Genomic DNA, 11,945 nt, shown 5'->3' with positions numbered 1-11,945 from the left:
CCAGAAGTTAGAAGACAAGAGGCGTGTTGATGTGGCCCCGGTACATAAAGCTGGGCAGAGGATGATGAGAGTGGCTGGGGTGGGCTTGGGAACAGAGAGAAATGGCACATACCTTCACCACTTTCTCCGTAGCCAGGTACTCCATAATGATTTTCTTTACCTCTTTTAAAAATCATTTTAATTATTTTAAGTGTACAATTCAGTAGTATTAAGTACAATCACATGGTTGTGCAGCCATTACTACTATCCATCTCCAGGATTTTTCCATCATCCAGAATGGAATCTCTGTCCCCATTTAACAATAACTCCCCATTGCCCCTTCCCCCAGCCCCTGGTAACCAGCATTCTAATTTCTGTCTCTGAATTCTACTCTTCTAGAATACCTGATACAATCATACAATATTTGTCCTTTTGTATCTGGCTTGTGTCACTTAGCATAATGTTTTCAAGGTTCATCCATGCTGCAGCATGTATCAGAATTTCCTTCCTTTTTAAGGGTGAATAATACTACACTGTATGTATAAACCACATTTTGTTTGTTGATTCATCCATCAACAGACACTTGGGTTGCTTCCACCTTTTGGCTAATGCTGCTATGAACATGGATAGACGTACAATGTTTGAGACTTAAAAAAAATCTAAATAAATGGGCTTTGAAAGGAAACTGCTGACTTGCTGATTCACTTTCCACAGTAAAAGCAGACGAATGACATAAGCAACAGTCTGCAGTTGCTCCACTGGGGCCAAATCACCCATATCACCAGGAGAGAGAGCTTTTGCCTTTGTCCAAAGGACAGGTATTACAATGTGAATGCTCACATACATGCTTTATTTTCTGCACTGTCCACCCAGTCAATAGGAAAACAATATGTCTGAAGAAATTTCTTCAGTATGCAGGCTTGGAGTTCTTTTTATTTTTTTCAGAACCCAAACCCCTGTTTTGTTTACTCCCTCCCTTTACTCCACCTAGGTTTCGGGCAAGAACCTCCCTCAAGACAGTCCTACCCTGAGCTGTATGAGGCTGCACTTCCTGTTCCTCCAGCTCTATGTCATTTTAACACATTTGCCATCCTGAGAGCCATTGCTCAGCACAGAAATCTTCCTCGGTTTTCTCTGCTGTTCATTGCTGCAGAGCGTGTGTAAATCATGCTGCTGTGATCAAGGTCGTGTTATGCGATGCTAATGCTGATTGGAGTTACGCTGACTTGCTCTGTTTTTCCCTGCCTTCATACTTTCTCTTTTGCTTCTGGGTACAGCCCTGTTTCTTTGCTGATATATTCTTACTTTTAAGCACCGTTAGACACTCTCATATTTTATTTTCCTCCCCATCAGAAACTTTAGATCATTACCTTAAATGGAAAACCAGTTTCCCTTATCATAAGTTAATCCTAAAAATAAATACAATGGGAATATAACAATATTTAAAATTCCAACTAGATACCGTGGCTTGCTGAAGGCTCTGTGCCCTAGGCCTGTTTTTTCCTTATTAAAAAGAAAAGATTAACAAGTATGAGAGAGTTGTCAAAAACTTATCAGCAACAGAGACTTTCTTCTATATATGTAATCAGTGGATTGAAAGAAATTTAAAGCATGACTAGCAATGTCACCATGAGATTGGATGTTATTTAATACTGGGTGTATGTGCTACCTTAAACTGCCTTGTACACGGCCCACACTCTAGGAAACTTGGCTCTAGGTAGGTGGGATGTGTGTAGGGTTAGGAAAAAGGGAGAGATACTAAGGAAATTGCTTAATGGCAGGGCAACGGCAGAGCATGAATTAAAAAAAGCGGAGAGTGAATCTTCCCTCCACACCCATGTCACCCCCAATCTCTGCTGAGAACTTTTCATGAACAGAGACTACTACAGATGTACTTAAATTCAAGAATCAGCTCCAACCTTTACGTGGCACTACAAACGTGATTTCCAGAGCCCTTCCAGAGCCAGTCACTCTACTCTGAGTATGTTCAGTCTGTACCACAGAGCCAGGACTGGGCTCCATACCTCAGGCCTTCTCCCCCAGGCTATAACCAGGGGCACGTATTCATTTGTTCTTCATTGTCATCCTCCTTGCTTCACCCAAGAGCCACTTCAGGTGAACCTACAATTCTTCAGCTTTTTTTTTTAACATTTTTTATTGATTTATAATCATTTTACAATGTTGTGTCAAATTCCAGTGTTCAGCACAATTTTTCAGTCATTCATGGACATATACACACTCATTGTCACATTTTTTTCTCTGTGAGTTATCATAACATTTTGTGTATATTTCCCTGTGCTATACAGTGTAATCTTGTTTATCTATTCTACAATTTTGAAATCCCAGTCTATCCCTTCCCACCCTCTACCCCCCTGGTAACCACAAGTCTGTATTCTCTGTCCATGAGTCTATTTCTGTCCTGTATTTATGCTTTGTTTTTGTTTGTTTGTTTGTTTTTGTTTTTTAGATTCCACATATAAGCGATCTCATATGGTATTTTTCTTTCTCTTTCTGGCTTACTTCACTTAGAATGACATTCTCCAGGAGCATCCATGTTGCTGCAAATGGCTCTTCAGCTTTTAAAATCTGTATTCTTACTCATCCAGCTTGCTTGCTTTCATGTGGAGTTGATTTTTTTGGACCTGAATGCACTTTCCACTTGACCCAATTCTGTTACATATCATTATTGTAGTCTTTCCAACCTGTTGGGAATTTTTCATATCCTGATCTTATCCTTATGAATACTTAGCTCTTCCTCCAAGCTTTATGTCATTTATATCTATATTTAGATACAGATATATATGACATTTTTTGTAGACTCCATTTTTGTATCTATAGCTAAGAAATTGAAAGGAGGTCCAGGTACAAACCTACTTTCAGAAGCATCTTTAAGATCAATCAATATTCTGAACCTTCAGATATATTTCTAACTCATGTTTATCTTGGCTACTTACATATTATGAGAAAAGTTTCAATGTTTTCAATGTGAGAGAGGGAATATGATTAATTTAGCTTTAGCGTGACTTAATTCCCAGAAATGCAGGCTCCTAATAATTGCTATTTCATTTCCTACGTATATGCAAGAAGACTTTTTAGTGATTTGTTCCTGGACTTTGCTGGGAGTCAACATCACACTTCCTGATCTCTAATGTCAGAAATCTCTGCTTTCTGGTTACTGGAGCAAATGTATCCACCCTCTGTCTTCTAACTCTCTTCTGTTTGGGATTATCTAGTGGTTACTGAACAAAAACCCCAGTTACCCAACAAGGTCTTTCTAAAGCAAGATTATAATTCAAGGTCTGGAAACTGGGATTCATTTGAGGCTGTTGAGTGATCTCTTTTCAGTCCTGGTCTTCATATTAATCCCCCCCCAAATCCATCTCACCTTACTATATGTATTTTTTAAATTACAAATGCAATACATGTTCATTTTAACAAGCCAGACTATAGACACATAGTTACTGTGGCCCCGAAGTAATCAATGTTAATAGCTTGGTGTATGTCCTTCTACACATTTCTCCATTTTAATACAAATACACACACACACAGTTGTTGTTGTTTTGATTGTTGTTGGGGTTTTTTTTTTTTGATAAAAATGGAATAATAGCACACACATCACTCTCCAATTTTCCTTTGTTATTTCACAGTATATCATGAATATTCCTCCTGGAACTATACATAGACCTAATTTATTCCCTGGAGTATAAATTCCACAATATGGGCATGCCATAGAGTAGCCACACATTTTCTTTGTGTTGCATATTAAGGTTGTTTTCTAGTTTTCTTCAGCTACAAATGATGCTGTGTTAAATATTTTTGTACATCTATTCTCATACTGGTGCCTTCGGTTCTATATGGTAGATTTATTTGGTGAGAATTGCTAGGTTCAACAGATAAGTCACAACGTTAGTAATGCTGGATTACTTTCCAAAAATGTCATACCAGTTCACATACACTCCAGCAGTGGTTGAAAGAAATAGTTTCCTTGCAATTAACTTATTCAAGTATTTGTCTCCCTAAGACAGGTAGCTCAAATCACCACATTTCTCCTCTGAAGTTGCCATATGATATTCAACACTTTCCAAGTTGGCCATCTAGTTACACATCTGTGAAACTGGAATGATGCTTTTTTTTTAAGAAGTAGAGGGGCCTGAGATTTTATTGCTTTTTTAAAATGGACATTCATCCAGACAGTAGTCTTCAGAGCAGTGAAGCCTCCTAGAGGTGAGCTCTAATGAACTTTTGAAAAATATAATTCAAGTAATTTAAAGAATTTCAGTCAATACAGAAAGTTATGAAAGAGAACATGAAAAGCTAAAACTTCCTGAGCATTTAGTATGCACCAAGTCACATTATAATACCTTTATATAAATTAGGCCTCCTAACAATTCTGTGTATTATTTCATTTTACATATGAGAAAACTGAGGGACAGGAAAATTTAGCAACTTCCCCATGGTTAGACAACTAGCAATGCATGAAAGGATTCACACCAAGCCATCTTATTCTGTAATCTGGGATCTAACCACCGTGTTATACAGTTATACATGTAAAGCTGCTCAAGTTGATTTCTAGTACTTAGATGTCTTCACCAAAATATCTGAATAGATATCTCCTCAGTCTGCCACCATTCTATCTCACTAAAATTACCTGTCATTTCCCCTAGTATGCTTAAGCTAATATCCCCCTAAAAGATAATGGACAGTGTCATCTCCAGGCCTTTGTGCCTGCTGCCCCCACCACCCCCATGCAGATTCTGCCAGTCATCCTGGGTCCACTTGCAGATCTGTCTTCTCCAAGAAGTCTGGCCACCGACACATCATTGCAGCTGGTCTCTGCGCAGTCTCGCAATGGTGATCAATAGCTTATTCCATGTTGTTCAGTCTTCTGTGATGGGATGGTGAGATCCTTAAAGGCAAGGACTGTGTTTTCTCATTCTCTGTGTCTTCCACATTGTAAGTATGCAATAAAAGCTCCTTGAATTGAGTGAAAGACAATGTTTTAATGATGAAGACAAAGGCAAGAGGAGAAGATCAGGCACAGAAAGGCTTAACTCTAAAGGAGAGTTTGGTGTCTTTTCATGAGTTTCAAGAATGGCCTTCATTCATCTTGTTTTAAAATTTCACCTGCAACTGTTACACTTTAATTAAAAATCTCTACAGCAGGAAGCTCTGATTATATATACAAAGGAACTTATACTGAAACATAAATCTTCCCAAATTGCTGAATTCTTACTCAGTCCTTAATCTCCTTGTTAAATGATCCTAAGTGACATTCTGAAAGTGACATACTGCTTCCCCCAGCCTTAAACACACCTCTGACCTCACTCTTGGACACACCCAGGTCCAGGGATGACCGTCACAGCTCTCCCTCTACCCCAGAGGAGGCTGGCTCTTTTCTCTTAGAGGAAAGCTTGGAAGTGATGGGATTATCCATGCCTGAGTCCTCTCATGCCCCTACAAAGACCCTGAAATCCTCCCTGATCCTCAGGATTCATCCTCTCATTTATGAAATCATAACTGTTTGCTTTAGGTAACCATTCAGTGTCCTGACAGCAGCCCAAACTCAATCCATCCAAAATCAAATCAGATCTCCCCCAGAGTTGTTCCTCCTCTCCTTACGGTAGTAGCCACCACCACTGTCCAATATCCAGGCTTAAGCCTGACTCATCTTTCACTCAGAACATCATAGTGCTCAAAAAAGAAAGGTCATTTCCCTCCTTCCTCCCAATACCTAATTTAAACTAAGACACTGCCTGTCACTTTCTTCAAAATTTGTCTGATACCTGTCTCTTTCTGTCTGTTCCCTCAGACATGGTAAGACCTGGCACCAACCTCTGACCTAGTCTCTTTTCCTCCAGCTTCTTTCTCCTCTAGTCTACTCTGTTTACCTGTGCCAGATAATCCCTTCTACAAACTCTTCATTCTCCTGCTCCAAAATTTTCACTGAATTCTCCTGATTGTCTGGAGAATAAGGGCTTCATTAACTTCTTAAGCTAGAATTCAGGGACTTCTGCAGCTAAACCTTTATTTTTTTTCCTTGATTTCTTTCTTGCTCTTTACCAAAAGAAAGCCTTAGCCCCTGCTGGGTTGATCTGCTATAATAATTATTATTGTGTTCTTTAAACAACCTTTGTATATTAGTCATCAAGCCACAGAGTGTCAGAGGAGGAAACCAAGGCCCAGAAAGGTTGCACTTCCAAACCTGGGCTGCACTTCTATTGGAGTTTAATAACTCAGTGATTCTTCAGTAGGTGTGAATGTGAGCTTTGATAACATTTTGAAGGTAAGCAAGGGACAGTGTCTATCTGGAAGTAAATTCCTACTGCTGCCTTGAAACACTGGATCTCTACCATCTATCCAGGCCTAAGCTAGTACAGATTCTCATTTTAGACAAAGCTGGAGGGTTGAGAGGTGGAAAGAGATCTAATCTAGGTAAATATTCTGGGAAGGACAGCCCAGTATGTGGACACCCCTCTCTGGGGTACTGGGGTCAGACTCACTCAACTGAAAATGCTCCTTCTCTCTTGCAGTCACCAGACCTCTCAGCTTTAAAGCCCTCACAGTGTTCACTCAGCCCTCCTGGTTTGGGCTTGCAGCTGAATCCCCCCTGACCTCGAGATCACTCCCTTTGGCTCAACCCATGCTTCAGTTCGGAACCGCCCTCTTCTGTAGTCCTTATATGGAGAGGACAGCGAAATGGGTAAAACTGGAGACAAGCGATCACAAAAGCAAATGTTTATTCATTTTTTTCATTTAGCAAATGTTTACAGTGACGTACAAGGCACCATTCTGAGGGCAGTCTTCTTAATAACTACAACATACTGAATGCTTACTAGGTGCCAGGCATGGCTTTAAGTGTGTGTGTGTATATATGTATATATATAGAACTCTCACAACAAACATTAGATTGGCTCTTTTTTTAATTGCCATTTTACATATGAACAAGCTGAGCAGTTAACTATGCTTTAACCGCTCAAAGCAGTTAACTATGAGCAGTTGAATGACAGAATGTTAAGTGGCAGAGCTGAAATATGAACCCAGGTGGTCTAGCTTCAGAACTTTGTATCCTTTTTTTTTTTAATAGAGGTACTAGAGATTAAACCCAGCATGCTAAGCATGCACTCTACCACTGAGCTGTGCTCTCTCCCAGAGCTTTATATTCTTAACCATACATCATGCTGATAGTGTGTCCTAACCCAATGTCTACTTAGGTCACCTCCGTCACCTTTTTAAAAAAACTAAATTTAACAAATATTTGCTGGTAATGACAAGGTATCTGGACATATGCTAGGTGCTAAGAATGCAAGTACAAATAAGACAGGAAGGACTATTCTCTACAGAAGCTCACGCATTAGTAGGATAATAATAAAAAGAGCCATCATGTGCCAATGTTGGTGGTCTATAATTTACTTTAAAATACTTCAGCTAGACAGTGTGATAAATGAGTTATCTTTAGTCAGCATTCTAGGAATGTCTAATAATTATCCAAATCAGGCGTAGATACTCTAGGGGCAGTCATCTGACAGTTCATCAAAAACTCACAGTCAGAGGCAGCTTCTGTAATCACTTCAATCCTCCTCTTGTCCCCACGTCCCCATCTCAACCCTCAGACCCTGAGAAGATTTTACAGCTACAGATTCTAAACCCAAGGGCCCCAGAAATTCGATTTTAACTCATTTGCTATGGGCTTAGTTTTGCATTTTATATTATATATTTATACTATATATATTATACATATTTACTTTTAAACTTTTAAATTATGGAACATTTCAAACACATACAGAATTAAAAAGACAGAATATTGCATCTCTATGTACCCATCAACCAGATTCAATAATTATAAACTTTCTTGGCTCTCTTGTTTTGTCTATGGCATTGGTATTTTAAAAAAAATTCTCAGTATATTTTAATATGCAGCCAGGGTTGAGAATCACTGCTCTAAACAAATAATTACACTGGGGCCACTGCAAACATAGAATATGTATCAAGCATAGTGGGAGTGGGGAAGGGGATGATGAACTCCGACCACTGAGAGAAAAGCGGGAGGGCTTTCGTAACTCCTCCCTAGATCCCAGGGTGTCCAGGGCTAACCGGTCCCAGTGGCAGCTCTGACATCTGGGACCCCAGCAGAGGTACTTCTCTAGCTGGACCCGAGGATTCAGGCTGGGGGCTGGAATCACGTGTCCACACACAAAAAATGAAGTCCTTCTCAACTATATATATGTATATATATATATAGTTGCATTAAGGTAGGATTTATTAGGTTAAAGTAATAGTGTAAACATGAGCATTTCAAAAAATATGTTTGTGATGAAGAAAGCACAGCCATTAAAATAATTTAGGAGCTACTGGAAGAGTGAAAAGGAGAGAAACAGAAGGGGAGTCATGAATAATGAGGAATCAGGTTACAAGAAACAAAATTCAGGGAAAAGAGAAGAAACCAAATTAGAGAGAAGAAGGAGTCACCAGTGTTTTCCTCTCAGATACTTCAGGGAGGATCAGGTATGAAGGCCAACTGTCCAGGGGCAGGAGCTGGAGGGCACCAGGCCTGATCTCCTCAGTGGGGCCTAGAAAAACCAGACAGAAAGGACCTTCTTCTGACTCGTCACACACAAGTCAAAAAGAAACTGTTCTGGCTTGAATAGTAGACACAAGTAAAAGAAAACTGGAAAGCAGAACTAGAAGTCTCTAAAGTCCCAAGTGTTAATCCAATCCATGTTGAAATGGGTAGCCGTTGAGTTTAACAAAGTTCCAACAACCACTGTGGAAACTGGGTTCTCAAAAAACTAAAACTAAGACTACCATTCAACCCTAGCAATTCCACTCCTAGGTGTATATACAAATAAAACAAAAACACTAATTTGAATACATACGTGCACCCCAGTGTTCACAGCAGTATTATTTACAATTGCCAAGATATGGAAGCAACCTAAATGTCCATCAACAGATGAATGGATAAAGAAGGTGTGGTGTGTGCACACACACACACACATACGTACACACAATGGAATACTACACAGCCACAAAAAGAATGAAATTTTGCCAGTTGTAACATGGATGGACTTGAGGGCATTATGCTAAGTGAAATAAGTCTGATAGAGAAAGACAAATACTGTATATCACTTATACGTGGAATCCAAAAAACACAACAAACTAGTGAATATAATGAAAAAGAAGCAGATTCACAGATATAGAGAACAAGCTAGTGGTTACCAGTGAGGAGCAGGAAGTGGGCAGGGGCACAGTAAGGGTAGGGGATAAAGAACAAACTATTATGTATAAAATAAGCTACAAAGATATATTGTACAACATGGGGAATATAGTCAATATTTTATAATAACTACAAATGGATTATAACCTTTAAAAATTGTGAATCACTGTCTTATACACCTGTAATTTATATATGTTGTATATCAACTATACTTCAATTTAAAAAAAAGAGCTCTAACAATTATCACCGAAATGCCAGACAGGTAGCACCATGTGTGGTGCAGGGACCAACACCGTAAGAAAGAATCCATTCAGCCCCTCGGTGTCTAGAGAGGGAGTCTGGAAGGAGTGGAGGGCTAAGGGAGGTGGCCCCAGGGGATCCGAGGGTCCTTCAGGGGCAGGTTATGCTGACAGAGCTGGAGGGAAATGGCCAGGCTGTGGGAAGAGAGGGGACATGTGTACTAGACTTGAGGGATGAATAAGGTTCAGGGCTGACGGGAGGGACAGAGGGCAATTCCAGGCCATTGGCAGCTGGCAGTTGCTGTCATGTGCTGTGCAGAGGAGGACTCACAGAAAGGCTCACGTCAGAGAAGTGAACCAAAAGTGGAATAAAATCCTGTGATCTTCAGGGAAATTTCTGCGTGGGAGACACATGTCAGCATATAAATTCAATGACAATTAGAAGTGAAACTATTGACAGCATTGCTCACACTTCTTCAGTCATCAGGATTTGCATATAAAGGAAACCAGGGTGTCTGGAATATAAGAGGAAGAGGGTGCAGAACCTTTAAGGTGAACTCAACTCTCTTTCCAGGGTCTCTCTCAGGTGTGTCTGTCTCTCTGTTCTGTTGCCATAACATGTCCTAGTCCTGTACCTGACAACCCACATGCCATTTCAGTGGCCTCAATTGTTCTCCTAGCTTTGTTCCCTCTACTCAAGTCCCTCAGAACATGAATGTCTGGGAAAGAGCTAGGCTCTACCAGACCCTGTGGTGGGCACTGAACGCAATCTCCCTCCACACTGCTTTGAGAGCACCATGTCCCTGCTCATGTTGCACTGCATCTTGATTGGAGCTCAGATGTCTCAGCCGGTCACTGAGAGCCATTGCTTCCCTTCTGCAAGCATGCCTTCCTTGTCCCTCCAGCCTGCAGACCTTGACTCATGTGTATCTTCTCCTTGGATTGCTTCTACCTTGCCTACCTCTCTCTGTCTTTTAAGGCACAGCTCAGTGTCAACTTCTTCATGAACCTGTCCTGATCCCAGAAATGGGAAGTGACATCTGCTGAACTTCGGTAGCTCTTGTAGTGGTTTCACATTCGTGGAAGGCTTGTCACAATGGAGTGGCATAGTGCTTATCTGTATGTGTGCCAGGGATCCAGCTTCACCTTATAGTGGTTAAGGCCTTGGTGGTGATGGAGGAGAGTGCCTCTTCCTCATGTGTCTTGTTTTCTAGTTCTGGATATCCTTCAAGGGCAGGGACCATGAATGATTCACCCAGCAAAGCATGTGGTATCCAGAGTAGTGTTTGACAGCAGTGGATATTTAGTAAGTATTTATGCGATAAGAGAGTATTTCCTGTCCTCTCCTTAGAGCAAATCTGACTATGTGTCAGGCTTTATTCCTGTATGAAATTATAACCCAGCGATTTTCTTTTCACATGTGTGGATCTCCAGTGTGGGATTATTATAAGAGCTTTACAAATCCATCATCATGTCAAGAATTTTCTGTAGACTGAGTAAATACAATGCTTTATACATATATGTAATGCTTTGTTTCAAATTTATAGAGATACTAACGTGGTTAAATTTTTTAATCTATGACTTATCTATAACCCTTATTAGAATCCAGATGTCTGCCGTTACATATGACGTTACATAACAAAAGCACAACTTCTATCATGTAAGGTCTGATCCTCTTAAAAATAAACAAACACATTAAAAAAGTCCCCATCCTGAGGAATCTCTGCTATGTACCACTATGTATGTGTGTATAACAACAGCTCTGCCTGGGTGATTCTCCAGCTTGGGGTGTGGTCCCACACCCAAGGTAACATTGAGTCTCAATTTACAATGTACAGTGAGCTTTTTTGTTGTGTGTTGCTTCATTCACTCCCTACAACAGCCCTCAAAGATTAACAGGAGACTTATTGGATTTCTCAGGATGACAAGGGGCTTCTATTGTGATATGTACATGGGAGAGACAGATATCAAACAAGAAAGAAAATAAATACACAGTGTAATTTTAGAAAAAAAATGAGGAAAGAACAAAAGAGCTATATGGGACACACCGTACTCCCATGCATGTAATTAGAATCCTAGAAAGAGAGGAAAGAAAAAGTAGAGCTCTGAAGAAAGTCCAATCAAGGCAAGAAGACAAAGGGTGATGGTGAGGTGAGGTGGGTATCTTAGCTGGGATGGTGACATTGAGCTGAGAACTGAATGACTGGAAGAAGTCAGCCAGGAAAAGGTATGATTGAAAACAATGCAGAGAGAAGGAAAAACTGCAAAGGCTCTGATATAGAAAGGAACTGGGTATGTGTGAGGAGCACCCAAAAGTCTAGTGTGGCTGAAACATGATGAGTGAGAAAGTGAGCAAAGTATGGTTGGACAGCTAGGCAGGTGGGGCCTTGTGGGTCATAAGTGGCTAAAAGAGTAGCCTTCATAAAACATTCCTTGTATTCACCCACATTTCCCAGTCCCTTTAATCATCAAAGCACAGAGTTGATTATTAAGTATGTCCATGTGACTAGCTCTAG

This window comes from Vicugna pacos, chromosome 1, assembly GCF_048564905.1.
Source record: "Vicugna pacos chromosome 1, VicPac4, whole genome shotgun sequence".
In the NCBI taxonomy this organism is placed as follows: Eukaryota; Metazoa; Chordata; class Mammalia; order Artiodactyla; family Camelidae; genus Vicugna; species Vicugna pacos.
This window is presented reverse-complemented; position numbering follows the sequence as displayed.